The following is a 16,428-nucleotide window of genomic DNA, read 5'->3' as shown; positions in this document are numbered from 1 at the left end:
GGAGGAGACTGTGGTGCTGCCTCACCTAAGCCCAGCCAAGCTGCATGTGACAGTGTGGGTACAGTACAGGTGCAAGAACACCTCCACCCTGGGGGCCTGTGCCCAGCGTGAGAAGGTTTGGGGCTGAGGGAAAGGGAACCCAGTGGCCGCATGGGCCTGGACAGAAGCTCTCCCTCCTCACCCTGCACTAGTGAATTCATGGATTTGTTCACTGGCTATCACAAAATTCAAGAGGCAGAAGCTAGTAAGGTCACAACTGATCGATGAGCAACTGGGAGGGCGCTCCGCTGGGCGTGGAACTGGGGCAGGAACCCAGGCAGCCCGGGGCACCCCCCCCACACCGGGCACCCCCCCACCCCGCCTGACCACCATGCTCCGCGACTTCCTGGGTGCTGGTTGCTCTCACTCCTTGCTTCAGATCCTCAGAGGAGGAGAGAAAGTCCCCCAAACACAACCCAGGCCCACCCTTCTCAGGGCCACTGCCATGCTGCAGATCGGGTGGCAGAGGGGGACGAAGCCCCCCGAGCAGCCCAGGTGGCTCACTGATCCCAGGGAGGGGCTCTTTCTGGGGCCTCCACGGCCTCAGCTTGGAGCTCCCCCAGCAGCTGTCCCTAGCAGACTTCAACTAGAGACGTTTGTGTCTCACGCACACAAGGACAAAGCATACCGACCTCTGGTGAGAAGCCCAGAAACAGACCCCCGGCAGGAGCCAGGGGCTTCTTTCTGGTGAACAGGCATATCTGACTCAAGGGCAGAAGTGAAATGTCCACAGGCTACTTCTGAGCTCTCCAGGAGTGTTCGGTCTCTGGGGCCTCGGACCCCGGGGAAACATCCAGCCTTTCTGGCCTTTCCTCAGGGCCCCAAATCCCAGCCAGGGGTGCCTGGTGACTGTGCCCCGGTGCTTAATGCAGCTTGACATCTGTCAGTGGGCAGGCTGCTGCTGGTCTCGAGTCCAGGAAACAAAGCTGCCATAATCCCAAGAAAGTCCCCCAAGTAGTCATCAATCCAGAGTACAGGCTGCAGGACAGCCCTCTGCGGAAGGGCAAGCTCCCTCTCAAAGATCTCTAAAGAAGAACATTCCACACAGACCATCACCAGCAGCAAGTATTTCCTTGCACCTGACTTCCTATGGCCACCAAAATAATCTACTTTGTCTCCTTGTCCTGCAAGGCAGCATAGCCAAAACTCTCCAAGAGAGCCAGCTCTTGGGCCTGGGCAGAGACCCAGCCCAGTCTTACGACACCAGACAGCAAGCTAAGTTCTCTGCATCTGCTTCCTCGATTCTAAAACAAGGGTGGCGCAGGTCATTGGGCGTCTCTGTGAGGACAAAGCAGACTTGTCATGGTGAAGCCCTCAATGAACAGAGGCCACTGTTGTCACGGCTGTTGATGGCATTGCCATCTCGGGGAGGGTCCTCTTACTAATATCTCCTGGTGTGCCAGGAGCATCAGCCTCAGAGAGAGGACTGTGCGCGGACCACAACAACGCGGCCTGCCTCCATGGAGAGGGCCTGAGTCTCATCCCTGGGCTTTCAAGGAACTGCCCACAGCCACTGACAAAGTTTCAACAGAGCTATAGGGTCCCTTGAAAGGCGCGGTGGAGGCTGCCAGGCCCTTCTTCCAGGCCAGGTGTTCTCCAGGATGCCTGCATCAGGGTTGACCACACACAACCTGCCCCCACTGTGCAGCCCATCCCTGCGTCCTCTCTAGGTGGAAAGCAGTGGCCCCAGGGTCCCTGCATCCTGTGCAGAGCCTCGCTGACATCCGATGCACAGAGGCCCGGGCGCTGTGCTCAGGGAGGCCTGGATCTCTGCTCTGTGTGCAGAGAGGTGATGCTCGAAGTTTCAGACACTCTGCCCCCCACCCCGGGGGGTGGGGAGAACCAGCCTGTCTTTGAGGAAGTGAACCCTCTAGTCTGAGCCAGGGATGCAGTGTTCCTCCAATACCCTCAGGTCAGCCCATTTTGGCCCTAATGCCTTAAATGGGGTCACTGAGTTTCTAACTCAAACAAAACTTTAAAGTCACTATATCCAAACTCCTGCCTTCAGAAGCTTATGAGATGGACGGAAGAGACTGTCCCCTCTACTAGTCTCTGGCCCTTTCCCATCTCACAGCCAAAGCAGCATACATCTCCTCAGAGCCAGGCAACCCAGCCTTGGATGGATACTGGCGTCACCTTGTCCTGGTTCAGCACTAAGTGACAGGGATCAAAACTCCCCAGAACCAGAACCTGAACCTGCTCTCCATGCCCAGGCGCCAGGTGAGGACGGAAAGGACCATTCTCACTCCCTCCCAACCAGCAGCTTGGGTATTTCTAGTCTGACATTCAAGACTGAGCCAGACAGGCTTGGTGGGAGGAGGGGCCGGTTTGGGATGGGGGAACCCACAGGAAAGGGCTGAAGGAGAGGAGTAGAAGCTGTGGCCCAGGAAAGGACAAGGGCAGGGCCAACAGAATCTCTGTGATCAGATATACAGCCCCTTAGCTCCCTCCAGCAGCGCGCTCTCAGCTTCTCAGACACCCCTAAGACCAAGGCTCCCCTGCCACCCACAGCAGGGCTTGGGACACTCCTCCTAAGGTCCCTGCTCTGTAGAATATCACCACCTCTCTGCCTTCCAGCCTGCCTGCTGCAGACCCCAGATTCACCCCCAGCGGGCTTGGCAGCTTCTTGCAGACCTCAGGCATAATACACCTGCAGCGAGCTCAGGGCATCGCGCACAATCCTGAAGCACCACTTCAGAGCCTCTCAAGGCCAAAGCAGGAGCAGGAAGGGAGGGGTCAGGAGGCAAGAGGGGTCAGGAGGCAAGAGAGCTTAGCATCCTACCTCTCTCCGGAGGCCCCAGGTCTCCTCAGGCGTCCTTCTCGGGGACAGGTGGGGATGGAAAGCTGGCATTTCTCAGGCCCCAGGTCCCAGCAGGCAGACGTAGCCCCGAGCACAGTTCCAGCCAGAGCCTCTGCCCTGGATGCCACCCCAGCGCATAGGCAGCAGCCCTGCCCTGCGTGGATTCAAAACCATCCTTGGTCTCCCTGCGCCTTGGCAGCCCCCACTTGCCACCTCCCCAGCCCTCGGGGGCATAAACAGGGCTTTATTATCTCAAGCCCACCACGTCCTCTGTCCTCTGCAAGCGAGCGAGCGTGTGAATGGAAGGCCACACAATACGCTGGTTGAGTCATGGCCCCCGTCCCCTCCCTCTGCCTAGCTCTCACTCACCGCTGGGTCCCCCTCATGCATAATGGAGGAGTTGTGTGGCCTGTGACACAGCCAGGCTGTGCTCCTCAGGCTCTGAGGGGATTGATGGAGAGAGGTACCAGGCCGGGCCAGGCTCCCCAAGGCGTGGGTAGGGTGGGGAGCAGACCCCCCAGTTAAGACTCAGAGACGTAATGTTTTGTGGGGGAGCAGAGTGTGGCAGGGGTGGCATCGGCTGTCCCCCATATACATGTCCTGCACGACCCCAAGCCAGGGATGGCATTTGTCGTGGAACAGTTATCAACATCCACCCTGTCCTGTCCAGGGCTGTGTGCTGGCCCTGCACAGCTCTACTGGTCCACATCTGCTGGAGGGTCTGGGGACCAGCATCTCCTCCACTCGACAGCCCATCACACATTTGATGACAGCAGGTCATGGCCACCTCTCACCTGTCCTGATCTAGTGGCAATGTAGCTCTGTCCCTGACACCGCCCCTCAGAGACCTGCTTCTGTTTGCTCCCATCCCATCTCCTTTCCGAGGAGCAAACTTCAGTGGGCCTGGGATTCCCTCCTTACTTACTGGTGGGAGCACAGCTTCCTAACAATCTGCCTGGAGAAGTCAGCAAGAACATTTAAATGTCTTAAAAATTTGTATGCTCTCTGTTCCGTAAATTCAATCTCTAGACGTGGGTCTTCAATAAACAATCAAAGACCCACTTCTAGAAATTGAATTTAAGGAACAAAGGGCATACAACCAAAGACAATCAAAACACTTAAGTCACACCAATGTTCATCAGATGACGTAGGTGCCTTGGAATCCATGGGGAATGGCTCCAGGGCCCCCCGAGGATACCAACATCCACGGATGCTCAAGCCTCCCATGTAAAATGGTGCAGCATTTGCAAATGACCGATGTGCACCCTCCTGTAGACTTTAAATTATCTCTAGATTACCTACACTACCTAATAGAAGTATAAGCAAATGCTACGTAAATAGTTATTATACTGTGTTGTTTAGAGAATGATGGCAAGGAAAAGTGTAGACAGGTTCAGAACAAATGTCTTTTTTTTCCTAAATATTGGTTGAATCTATACAGGCAGAACCCACAGAGATGGAGGGCTAAGTGTACTTTCTACAATAGTTAAAAAAAAACTAAACAGCTATGAGTAGGAGAAATGAAAACAAACTGTGTTACATCCCTGGTTTGACAGAAAACAGACTGGGAATTATGAGTTCTGGAGTCAGAGGACCTAGGGTCAAAATTCGGCTCTGCCTGTTATTGGCTGCATTACCTTGGGCAAGTTACTTAGTCTCCCTGTGCCTCAGTTTCCTTATTTATATGGTTGGGACAATCACAGCATCTGACATTACAAGGATTCAATAAATGACAGTACCTGATACTGTAAATGCTAAAAAAAAAAAAAACAGTTTAAATTCTTACTATCATAAGCAATGAAATATAGTTATAAAAATGGTGAAATAATAGAAAAATATTTTAATAAAATGGAAGATTAAAAAAGAAGCAGACTCTTCTATAATCCCAGTGGCTTGGGAGGTTGAGGCAGGAGGATCGCAAGTTCAAAGCCAGCCTCGGCAAAAGCGAGGCTCTCAGCAACTCAGTGAGACCCTATCTCTAAATAAAATACAAAATAGGGCTGGGGATGGGGCTCAGTGGTTGAGTGCCTCTGAGTTCAATCCCCGGTACACCCACCAAAAAGAAAAGCAGACTACAAAAACAGAATGACTGAGTAGTGAAATTATGAATTATTTGCATTTTCTGTTGTGTTTACATTTTCTAAATTTGCTAGGAGTAAAAGTTGCTTTTGTTAATAAGAAAACGTGTCTGCAGGGGTCTGTGTGCAGGGCAGCAGAGATGGCAGGATGGCTCTTGATTCCAGATGTGGCAGAGCCAAGAGCTCATATGTTGTAGCCTCTCTGCCCACCACGGCCCACTGTTGGCCCCTGCTGAGCATCAGGTCAACAGCCCAGCACACTGGCCCCAGCTCCCTCCAGCACCGATTTACCCCCACCCATGGCTCTTGCCTCCAATGGACATGCTAGTGGCCATGTGGGGTCAGCACAGTGAAGAAAGGCACACCAGAGAGCAAGGGTTGGCCCTCAGCTTCAGAGTTGGGACAGAGAGGGCACCCCAGGCTGAGGGCAGAGTCCAGTCCAAGCAGAGGCTGCCCCTCCTCCACAGCAGCAGGGCAGAGGGCTAATGGAGAGAATCAGCCCACACTACAGAGGACTAAAAAGAGGTGGGAGTCTGAGAAAACCAGACAGGCATCCAGACAGGCATCTGGGTGGCCCAGGAGCAGGGAAGACCCAGAAGGCAGCTGCTGCTGCGCTTCCCACTCTGTTCCTGTCCCCTGGAGCTCAGCTCAGTGTGCGAGTCCCCCGCTGGGCACTTCCCCTGGCTCCTCTCCTCACAGCGGCAGTGGCTCCAGCCCACCTGTAGACGCAGTCCTGGTCTCAACCCAGGGAGCCTGACTCTCCAGTGAGGGACAGAAGCAGGCAGAGGTGGCAGCCAGGGTGGGGGAATGTAGCGGGGAAAGAGAGAGCTGCCAGGGCTGGCCTCGATGTGGGTCACATTGGCCGAGGACAGCAGGCGCCAATACAGAATGGCCTTGATGACAGCTGGAGGGCCTGTGGGAGTGCCATCGTCAGGCAGCAGAGTCACGCTTCCTGCCACTCCCCACCCCGCAGGATCACACCCCTGCCAGCCAGGCCCCCTTCAGGTCCTGCTGGGCCAAGTCCAGCCCACCTGCCCTGCCACTCCAGAACACAGCAGTAGTGCAATGACTGCCTGCAGGGACAGAGGAGACAGGCGGGCTGAGCAAGCCAGAGGCCCTCCATCCAACCATGTCCACAAGCTACTGCTCATGTCGGGATGAAGGTCCAGAGGGTGCTGACCCTCACTGCCCAGTGTGGAAGTGAATTTGGTTCCAACAGGGCACTTGCAGTCAGGAAGGATTATGTCCGAGGTATTTAGCAGGAGCTGGGGGACCCTGTCAGAGCCACAGAGATCGCTGCACTGAGGGGCAGGTGGACGACAGCCACACGGAGGGTCTGTCCAGGACCAAGACCCAGGCTTGTGCAGCCCGGGCAGCAGCTGTCGAGAGTCAAGTCATTTGGAAGTAAGCCTTCGAGGACAGATGAAGAGTCCCTAGGGCAGCCAAGGCCAGGGAGACACCCACCTGGGCCTGTCCCTGCTTTGTTGGGTGTGACTCTGTATGGGTCTGTGGTTATGCCTATGTGTGAGCGTGCAACTGTGAGTCTATGGAAGGCAAGTGTGTGGGTATCTCTGGGGAGGGCCTTCAGTCACCGTGTGTGTGCCCAGGGAGTGTGAGCCTATTCTGTATGTGTGAAGTATCTCTGGGCACCTGCCTGGCTTGTGGGTGTTGTGCACCTGTGTTCCAGGGTGTCTGTCTTGATATAGGTATGTGCTCACCTATATCAAGTGTGCAAATCCCCTGCTCAGTGTGCGGAGCTATCTTAGTATGTGGTCTGTCTCAGTGATAGGTATGTAGGTGTGTGTACTGTAGGGTTTACAGGTTGATATGGTGTGTGTGTGTGTGTGTGTGTGTATGTACGTGGTGAGTTCTTACATATAAATGTGTGTTTTGATATTGGGTCTCCTCCTGGTCTCAATGTGTTTTTTTTTGTTCTAGTTCATGTATGTACATCTGTGAGTATATACATCTACCTTTTTTTGAGGGGTAGGTACCAAGAATTGAACTCAGGGGCACTCAACCACTGAGCCACATCCCCAGCCCTATTTTGTATTTTATTTACAGACAGGTTCTCACTGAGTTGCTTAGTGCCACGCTTTTGCTGAAAGGCTGGCTTTGAACTTGCGATCCTCCTGTGGCAGCCTAGATTACAGGCATGAGCCACCGTGCCTGGCTGCACCTCTATCTTGATCCATGCACTGTATCTCTGTGTTTCCCTGTGTGTGTGTGTGTGTGTGTGTGTGTGTAGAAGCAGAAGCTGGGGAAGACAGGGCAGTCTTATGGCCTCCCTATTGTCCACTTGGGAGCAATACTGCATGCATCTTCCACAGACCCTGCAGTGTCTCCCTAGTTGCAAAATACAATCCAGTTCCCCTGTGCCATGCTATTCCTCCAGGAAGCCAGCCACCCAACCCTCCGGCTGGACCTGCCTTCTCCCACCCCTGGCTCCCTAAGCCTATTTGGTATATCCCTCACTAAGCCCAGATTCCGTTCCTTTGTTGCAATAATACGTGCAAATATTTCCTACCTACATGCTAGAGTAAGATGCAGAACATAGACTTAGGGACTCATCTTTTGCAGCACCCCAGGTTCCTTGTCTGATGTCTGTACACAGAGGCTTGCAATAAATGCTTACTGACCTATTAGACTTGAGTTTGGCTACACGGCAAGCTGGAAATGGAAAGGGCAACCATTGTCCTGGATCCTTTAGAACTGGCAAGTATAAGACATAGGCTGAGAGATGCCAGCCCTGGTGTGCTGCAGAGCTGGGGAAAGTCTTTTGCCCTTTCTGGACTCAGGATCTGATTCTGAAGGAGGCTCCTCAAGGTCAGATAGAACAGCTCCACAGCTTCTCCATCTTCATGAAGCTCGGTTACCTAAGAACTGACCTCTCTCAAAAGCTCAGCATGGCTCCAAAGGCCCATCCACAGCAGAATTCACACCCAACTCATGCCCAGGCTGTGTCCACTTAGCCGTTTTCCTTTAGCAACCCTTGGTCATTCTCTCTGCCACCACTATGCCCATGCTCCATGTCCAAGGTTCTTTTGGGAGGGCTGAGCTTTAGCACCGTGAAGATGCACCTTGTCCTAACTTTAGTACAACCTACCAGAAAGGCTAAGATTTTATAGGAGGGCTACCTACCAAATGATGATAAGGAGGTGGTTCATCACCCTGAACTCTCACAGAGTGCAGGTGAAGGAGTGGACCAGCATAATCACTTTGTAAAGCTGACAATGTGAACCAAAGCTGAGCACACCCGAATCCTGTGGCCCTGTAGTTTTGTCCCTGAGTATTTACCCAACAGAAATCAGGGCTTACATTAGTAAAAAGGCATGTTTGAGAACAACTATTCACAAATTCAAGTAAAATTGCAAGCAGCTCAAATAGTCAAAACAGAACAAAGTCAGAAATTCACATTTCCTGATTTCAAAAATTACAAAGCTCTGGAAATTCAAATAGGTGTGATAATGGCATAATGATAAACATCTAGACCAATGGAATAGAACAAAATGTCTATAAACAGACCCACACATCTCTAGTTGATTGATTTTTGACAAGACTGCCAAGTCCATTCAATGGAGAGAGAACCGTTTCTTCAACAAATGGTGCTGGGACAACTGGATTTTCACCTGCAAAAAAAAAATGAAATTGGATCCTACACTACATACCTCACACCGTAAACAAGGTTAAAATGGGTCAATAACCTAAATGTAAGAGCTAAAACAACAAAACTCTTAGTATACAACTAAACATAAATCTTTATGTCTTTGAGTTTGGTAGGAGATTCTTAAATGTGACACCAAAGCATGCAGTAAGAGAAAAAATAGATGGGATTTCATCAAAATTTACCACTATTGTCAAAAGGTATTATTTAGAAAGAGAAAAGACAACCTACAGAACGGGAGAAAATACTCATAAGGGTCTAACATAAAGAATATATAAAGAGCTCATGAAACTCGGCAACAACACATACACAAATCCAGTTTAAAAATGCACAAAGGACTCAAATAGACATCTCCACTAGGAAGATAAACAAATGATCGAGAAACGAGAAATATGTTCAACATCACTAACTAAATGCAAATCAAAACCACAATGAGCTATCACTTCAAAGTACCTACTAAGATGGCTTTAATCAACAAAACAGAAAATAACAAGTGCTGGCGAGGACATAGAGAACCGTGAGCATGCTCATCCATTTTTCATAGCTGGGACAAAAGACCTGAGAAAAACAGCTTAGACGAGGAAAGACTCACTTTGGCTCACAGTTTCCAAGGATCTAGCCCACAGTAGGCTGGCTCCAGGGCTTTAGGCTTGAGATGAGGCAGAACTTTGTGGCAGAAGGACATGGAGGAGGAATTGCTCATTTCGTAGCAGGAAGGAGGCAGAGAAAGAACAAGAAGGGCCAATGACAAGATAAACCCTTTACTGGCATACCTCCAGGGATGGACTTCCTTCTAGGTCTTACCTCTTCCAGTTTCTACTACCTCCCACTAATGCCATCCAATCATGAATCCCTCCATGGATCCATCTATTGATGAGGTGGGGATTCTCATGACCCAAATCACTTTGGATACCAAGGCTTCAACACAAGAGTCTTTGGGGACACTTCCTATCCAAACCACAACAGGATCCCTCCACACTGTTGATGGGAACGTAAAACAACTCAGCCGCTGTGAAAAAAGTGGGTAGCTCCTTGGCAAGTGATATGCAGAATGACTATATGACTCAGCAATGTCACTCCTAGGGACATACCCCAAAGAATTAAAAACAAAGATTCTGATACTTAAATGCCGACATTCATTGCAACATTATTCACAATAACGCAAACATGAAAAAACCCAAGCGTCCTTTACAGATGAGAGATAAACATAATGTTGTATATCCATATGATGGAATATTATTGTCATAAAAAGAAATGGAGTTTGGATACACACTACAATATAGATGAACAATGTAGAGAACATTATGCTAAGTGGAAGAAGTTGGGCACAAAGGGACAAAGATAATACAATCCCACTTACAAAACAGAACAGGCAAATTCATAGAGGACAGTAGATTAGAGACTACTAAGGGCTGGGAGGGGCAAAGAAAGGGTGGTTACTGGTTACTGGTTTAACAAAGTTAATAGAGTTTCTATTTGGGGTGATGAAAACATTTTGGAAATAGACCAAAGGTGACAGTAAGCACCCCTGCAAATAAAAAACTTTAAAAATTTTTTTTAAAAGGCCAAAATTATTTTATATGTGTGTGTGTATATATATATATATATATATATATATATATATATATATATATATATATATATATATATATATATATATATAATACATATGGTATATATGAAATGTATATACCACTTAAATATATATAAAGCCAATTATATGTATAAAATATATAAATTAAATTATATGTACTACACATATAATATATAATATATGCATTATATAGGTATTTTTTATGCATACACACACATACACACACACACACACATAAGTGCAGTAAAAAAAATTCAAAAAAGCTGCAGCATCTTCCCTGCTTTGCTAAGCTGTCAATATCTGACCCTGAATAAATGATTGCCGGGATAAATGAGACAAAGACATGAAACAGTTTCAGAAGTGCCATTTCCCCTGAGGTCTTCAAACCCTGGAGTGAGTTACTGTGGTGACGGAGTGGAGGGGCATCTATTCTTGGCTCTGAAATTCCCCTGACCTTGTCATCCACTTTCAGGCCTGGTTGTAAAATGGGGACAGTGTCACCAGCCTCCAACATGCCTCTGAAATGTGCTAAGAACCAGAATGAACTTATCGGGCTCCTCACTTTCCCTGCTCCTCTCTCTAGAGTTCTGTATTTCTACGCCCATCACTGATGACTTTGGTGTTTCGAACGAGAAGGAAAATCATCATCAACCATTAGGTCAAAAATATACCTGGTACTTAGGCCCCGGTGCTCTGCAAGGCTTCTTTGTCAGACTTCCAAAGCTCACCAAAATATTTAAACTGAAGCCCTGAGTAGTCCAGGCTATGGTGAGACACACGCTATTTGAAATTTTTAAAACTTAAGCTGGTCAGGTGGTGCACACCTGTAAGCCCAGAGACTCGGGAGGCTGAGGCAGGAGGACCACAAGTTCAAGGACAGCCTTAGCAACTTAGCAAGGTCCTAAGCAACTTAATGAGGACTTCAGCAACTTTGAGAGCTCCTGTCTCAAAATAAAATATAAAAAGAACTGGGGATGTGGCTCAGTGGTTAAGCACCCCTGGGTTCAAACCCTGGTCTCCCCTGGTTCCAAATTAAAACAACTCACTAAGGCGCCACCTATACTTGTCACCAGCCACCCTTCTCCTCACACAGCACCCACAAAGATGGGGATCAGCAAAAACCGTGATGTTTCATCCATGGTCCCTTCCTCAGTGACCCAACCCTTAGGAAGATGGGGATGCTTCTTATACACCTGAGGGCTCTCCACTGACCGGTCCCCTCCAGCAGTTGTGGATGTTATTTTGTGTCAACCATCCTCCCACACTTCCAGGTGATAATTTAGACTTGGTCTTCCTAAAACTCCCAAACTAAAAATCTTTCTTGGATTTCCTGAAGGCATACATAATTCAATAACCATTCACACCGGCGTTTCATTGGATGCCTATAAAGCCTTCTGACTGATCTTTTAAATGAACACACCAGAATTTATACATTTCAATGAGCGCTGTCTCGTTCAAAGAGGTCCCCTCGGGAGGCTGTACACACATTCCAACAATGCGCCTGTCCGACTTGGAACATTTCTGCATCTCCTCTTTTCCAACGGCCTTCAAAGCCTGCAGCGTATTCTTTTGATGGGCCCCCATGGTGGCAAATTTTTATTCTATCAAGGTAGATGTGATTTTTTTTTTATTAAGTTGAAAGAACTAAGAACAGGAAAGACGGAGGTGCTGCCGATGGGAATATGGTTAGTGTCAAAAGCAAAGAATGATCATCAAGGAAAGAGCTCTGGGCTCCTCTGAGGGAGGATGAAACAAGGTTCTAAGCATTGGTGTCATCAAAGGAACACACGTGCAGCCCCCAAAGGGTGTGGCTTTGGGAGATAGCACCTATCTGGGTGACATGATAGTGTCACAAAAAAGAATGAGAAATCACCCTGTTGCTATCACTACAGTCCCTTGTTCTGTCCACCCATGTCACTCTGTCTTGATCCGGGACTAAGAACCAGAAACCTCCCTACAGTAGCTGCTTAAGGTCATGAGCCTGGAGTGGGCACAGGGAGCGGGCTGCCCACTCACTCCAAAGAAGGTAGTGACCACACATGAAATAAAGTGGCCCGAATCTGGCAATTCCTCTATACATTCAGGGTTGAATGACCACATGACCCAGCCATGCCATTCCTAGATATATACTCAAAAGAACCGAAAATAGCTGTTGGGACAAAAGCTTGTGTACAAAAATGTTCATAGCAGCACTGTTCACAATAGCCCTGTAGAAACAGCCCAAATGGTCCCTCAGCCGATGAATGGATAGACAACCTGTTTGTATAGATAACTGAACGTTGTTCCTCCGTAGAAAGGAATGGAGTGTGGATGCCTACTATCATGTGGCTAAACCTTGAGAACATTATAATAGGTGTAAGAAATCAGACATAAATGGTCACATACTGTAGGATTCCATTGATAGGAATTATCCAGAATAGACAAGTCCACAGAGACAGGGCAGATTAGCGGTTGTCAGGGGCTGAGAAAGGACAATGGGAATGACTGCTTAATTGGTAGGGGGGTTTCCTTTGGGGACGATGAATGTGTTCCGGAACTAAACAGTGGTAATGGTTACACATTTAGTACACTAGGAATGTACTGAATACCCCTGAATTGTGCATTTTAAAATAGTTAAGGCTGGGGGTGTAGCTCAGTAGTAGAGAATTTGTCTAACATGATCAAATGACCTGAGTTTGACCCTAAGCTCTGCCAAAAAAAAGAAAAAGGATAAAAATGTAGATTCTATGCTATGTGCATTTATTATAAAAAGAAAGAAGGAAGGAAGGAGGAAAGGGGGGGAGAGGGAGAGAGAGACAGAGGAAGGAAGGAAGGAAGGAAGGAAGGAAGGAAGGAGACAGAATAAAGAAGTGGACATTATTCTGTGCTGGCTAGGTGGGGTGGTGCACACCTGTATAATCCCAGGTACTTGGGGAGTCTGAAGCAGGAGGATTGCAAGTTTGAGGCTAGCCTCAGCAACTTAGCAAGACCCTGTGTCAAAGTAAAATAAATAAATAAGCTTATTAAATTAAAAAGATTAGGGATGTAGCTTGGTGGTAGGGAGCTTCTGGGTTAAATCCTCAGTACCAGGGGAGGAAATAATGTATTCTAAATTCTGGCAGGACAGCTTTGGTATGAAGAAGGCAGCAGCTGGCCCTGGTTGGCAGCTCTCAAAGGTAACAGCACTGAGACCCTCACAAGTGGCATAGCTGGAGGGCAGTGCTGGGACACGGGCCACAGGTCAGTGATAAGCAGCCCATGTGCTCTGGCCCTTTTTGATGAGAACGAGGGAGGCCACGTATGGGAAAAGATCCCTGTGGGAAGAGGAAGGAAAAGGGCCTGGGATAGGCCAGAGGGGGACGTTTCTATTACAGCTGGTGTTCTTTCTACTCTAGTCCCTGCCTGTAGCACCACGGCCATCGGATCACAGCCACACTGTTGTCTCTTTTGGGCCATCAGGGAGTGAGCCTGTGGGCTGGGGAAGGGACAGGGAAGGAGCAGCCCTTTCCCTTCACCAGCAGCTGCTTGTCATGAGGGCCATCCGGCCTCACTCCTCTGCTGGCCACCTCCTCCCTTCTTTCCCCACTTCCCTAGGGATGCTCACAGATGCTCCTGGGCATATCTCCATCCCCAGCTGGAGGCTTTATCAGGAAGTGAACACACCAGGCAGGCAGCTGAGGCTGGTCTAAACCATCAGCTCCTCGGCAGCCTCTAGCTTAGGGGTATGCTTCCTAATCTCTGTGCTTGAGGATTTACCAACTCAGAGAGGAGACAAGACCCACAGCAGCAATTACAAGACTAATAACATTAAGACTGAAATGGTTATTATAGGTCCACATCCCTTATTGGTTGTGACAGCCAGTGAATCAAGGGAGCAGTTAATTTTAATGTGGAGGAAAAATAATTTAAAAACTTGAATGGTCTCAATCAGTGCAGCTGTTGGACTAAAGATCCAGCCTCTGCAAAGGGAGACCCCCCCGCCCCGGAGAGAGTTTGCTCCTGACCATTTATTCATTTATTTCACAATGTAGCACAGATATTTTCTGGGCCCCTATTGTGGGACCCTGAGGGTAGACTCCCTGCCCCTGTTGTTCACTATGGCATGATGAGGGACATGGAGCTTTGGATGAGCCGCTAGCCCCTAGCATTTTCAGAGCCAGGAGGAAGAAATGAAATACCTATTGCTGCAGCCAGTGGTGGGCAGTCACAGGGAGGACGAAGGGATGATGTCCTACTTGAGGGATCCCTTGGAGCTCAGGGGCCCCTGCCAGTGAGCAGAGCATGGTTAGAAGTTAATGCCACCAAGTTGTTAAAGGCCATCACTGGACAGGGTGTAAGAAAAAGAAGCATCCTGAATGCTTGTGCTAAGGCAAGAGGCCTGGCAGTTGGAAAGCCAGTGAGAGGACCTCTCACTTAAGACATCCAAGAAAAAGGAGCGAGGGTCATGGCCCTGGCAATAAAGGAGCTGCTATGGCCCCCGCCCACCCCCCCAACAGTCCCTGCACCAAGCAGGTGCAGTGAGGTCAGGCCAGATGCAGGAAGGCTCAACTCCACGAAATGACTCCTGAGACACACAAGAAAAATGAGCGGGGAGGGAAGTGTCAAATAGAAAGTAAGGAAGGGGGAGAGAGGGAGACAGAGCCAAGCAAGGAGAGGCAGCTCTGAGAGGTAACTGCCAGGCAGACCTGTTGCCATGGCAACGCCCTCCTGCATGGTACCCAGGAATAAATTATTGATCATGGACACTGCTTCTCCTGCCTCCCCAAAGCCCCCAGTGCTCTCTTTGCTGCCGTCATTAGTCTCCCCCTCACTCCACCTGTTCGGTATTGGCCTGAAAGAGTGACTCCAAGGCCCAGCAGGAGTCCAGCAGAATCATGAGGCCTCCTCCAGCACCCCCCCCTTCATAATTATGCAGGCTTGCTATTCTAGTCACCAAGTACGGGCTGAGTTGTGTCCTCCTCAGACTCATACGTTGAAGTGCTAACCCCCAGGACTTCAGAATGTGGCCGTATTTGGAAATAGGATCTTTAAAAAGATAACCAAGGTAATAAGGCCATCTGGGCGAGCTCTAGCCCAATACAACTCATGTCCTTGTAAGAAGAGATCAGGACACAGATGGGCACAGAGGGAACACAGCTAGCTACAGCCATGGAGACAGGCTTTAGGAGAAACCACCTCTGGTGACACCATACCCTCACACTTCAGCCTCCAGAAATGTGAGGAAACAAGTTTCTTCTGAAGCCACTGAGTCTGTGGCACTCGGTTACAGTGACCCTAGAAAACTGACATACCACCCAAGGAGGTCTCCCAGAAAGCCACCTGTCATTCTGGAGAGCCCTCACAGGATTGAAAACTGTCTTGGCAGCAGGGTCGGAGGTGTTGAGATTCCATGTGTTCCCCAAATGAACTTCAGGAGCTGGGGCCAGGGAGACAGAGGATACCTAAGAGGCAGAACAGTCTGCCTGACACCAGCCAGCAGACATGGCACCTAGAAGGCAGGGGCAGGCAGTGAGCAGGCACCCCTGGGTTTCTCTCCTGGGGTGACCATCACGGCAGTCAGTCCGATGCCCTAAGGGAAGAGAGCACAGGCTGACAGATGGCGGAGCAAGCTTGAGAAGCGGAATGACGAGAGTGAGAAGCAGCCCAGGCCCTGGCCCTGGGTAGACCGGCTACAGGGCCTATTTTGAGGAAGAGGCAGCTCTGCTGTCTGAGTCTAGTGTGAAGAACTGGGAGGGAGTGACCTTCACTTCACAAGATGAGCAGGATGGGAAGGATGTGGAGAAGTCGGAATCCCGCGCGTTGCCATTGGGAATGTAAAATGGCGCCACCATTGTGCAAAACAGCAGGTGGACTCCTCCACAAGCTGCACGTGGTTCACCCTGTGGCCCCCAATGCCCTCCTAGGTATGTTTCCACAAGAACCGAAAACTTGCCCTCAAGCAAGTACCTGTGCACACACACTCACAGCAGCCTTGCCCACAACAGCCAAAAGGAAGAACGGCCCAGAAGCCCATCAACAGGTGAGTGAGGAAACAAACTGGTGCATACACACAGCAGATTATAAAAAGGAAGTACTGCACTGGGGATGAGCCTTCAAACTAAAAGAAAGAAGACAGGCACGGAAGGCTACGTATGGTATGATTTCTTTTATTTGAAATACCCGGAATACGCAAATCTTTACAGACAGAAAATAGATTAATGGTTGCAGATCCACAATGTTTTGGAACTGCTGCCTTGCCTTAGTTTTAAACTTTTCCATCACTGCTCATGCCCAT

At 49.3% G+C, this 16,428-nt stretch overlaps 1 protein-coding gene across 17 annotated transcripts in view; it reads right to left on the bottom strand.

Annotated features, from left to right (window-relative positions):
• The window catches only part of Nfasc (neurofascin), a 175,448-nt gene that overhangs the window by 134,271 nt on the left and 24,749 nt on the right, over window positions 1–16,428 (bottom strand). The window contains exon 1 of one of the 17 annotated variants that reach the window (XM_058581898.1): window positions 2,822–3,065. The exons of the other annotated variants lie outside the window; for them this stretch is intronic. The gene's annotated coding sequence lies outside the window, so the exon portion shown is untranslated. Of the gene's footprint in view, window positions 1–2,821; window positions 3,066–16,428 lie in introns of those variants that run through there. 17 annotated transcript variants of the gene reach the window in all.

This window comes from Marmota monax, unplaced genomic scaffold, assembly GCF_021218885.2.
Source record: "Marmota monax isolate L192 unplaced genomic scaffold, Marmota_monax_Labrador192_F-V1.1 WCK01_AAM20220418_F8-fsc00105, whole genome shotgun sequence".
NCBI classification, from domain to species: domain Eukaryota; kingdom Metazoa; phylum Chordata; class Mammalia; order Rodentia; family Sciuridae; genus Marmota; species Marmota monax.
The sequence above is the reverse complement of the archived record's forward strand: the minus strand, read 5'-3'. Positions and strand labels throughout refer to the sequence as shown.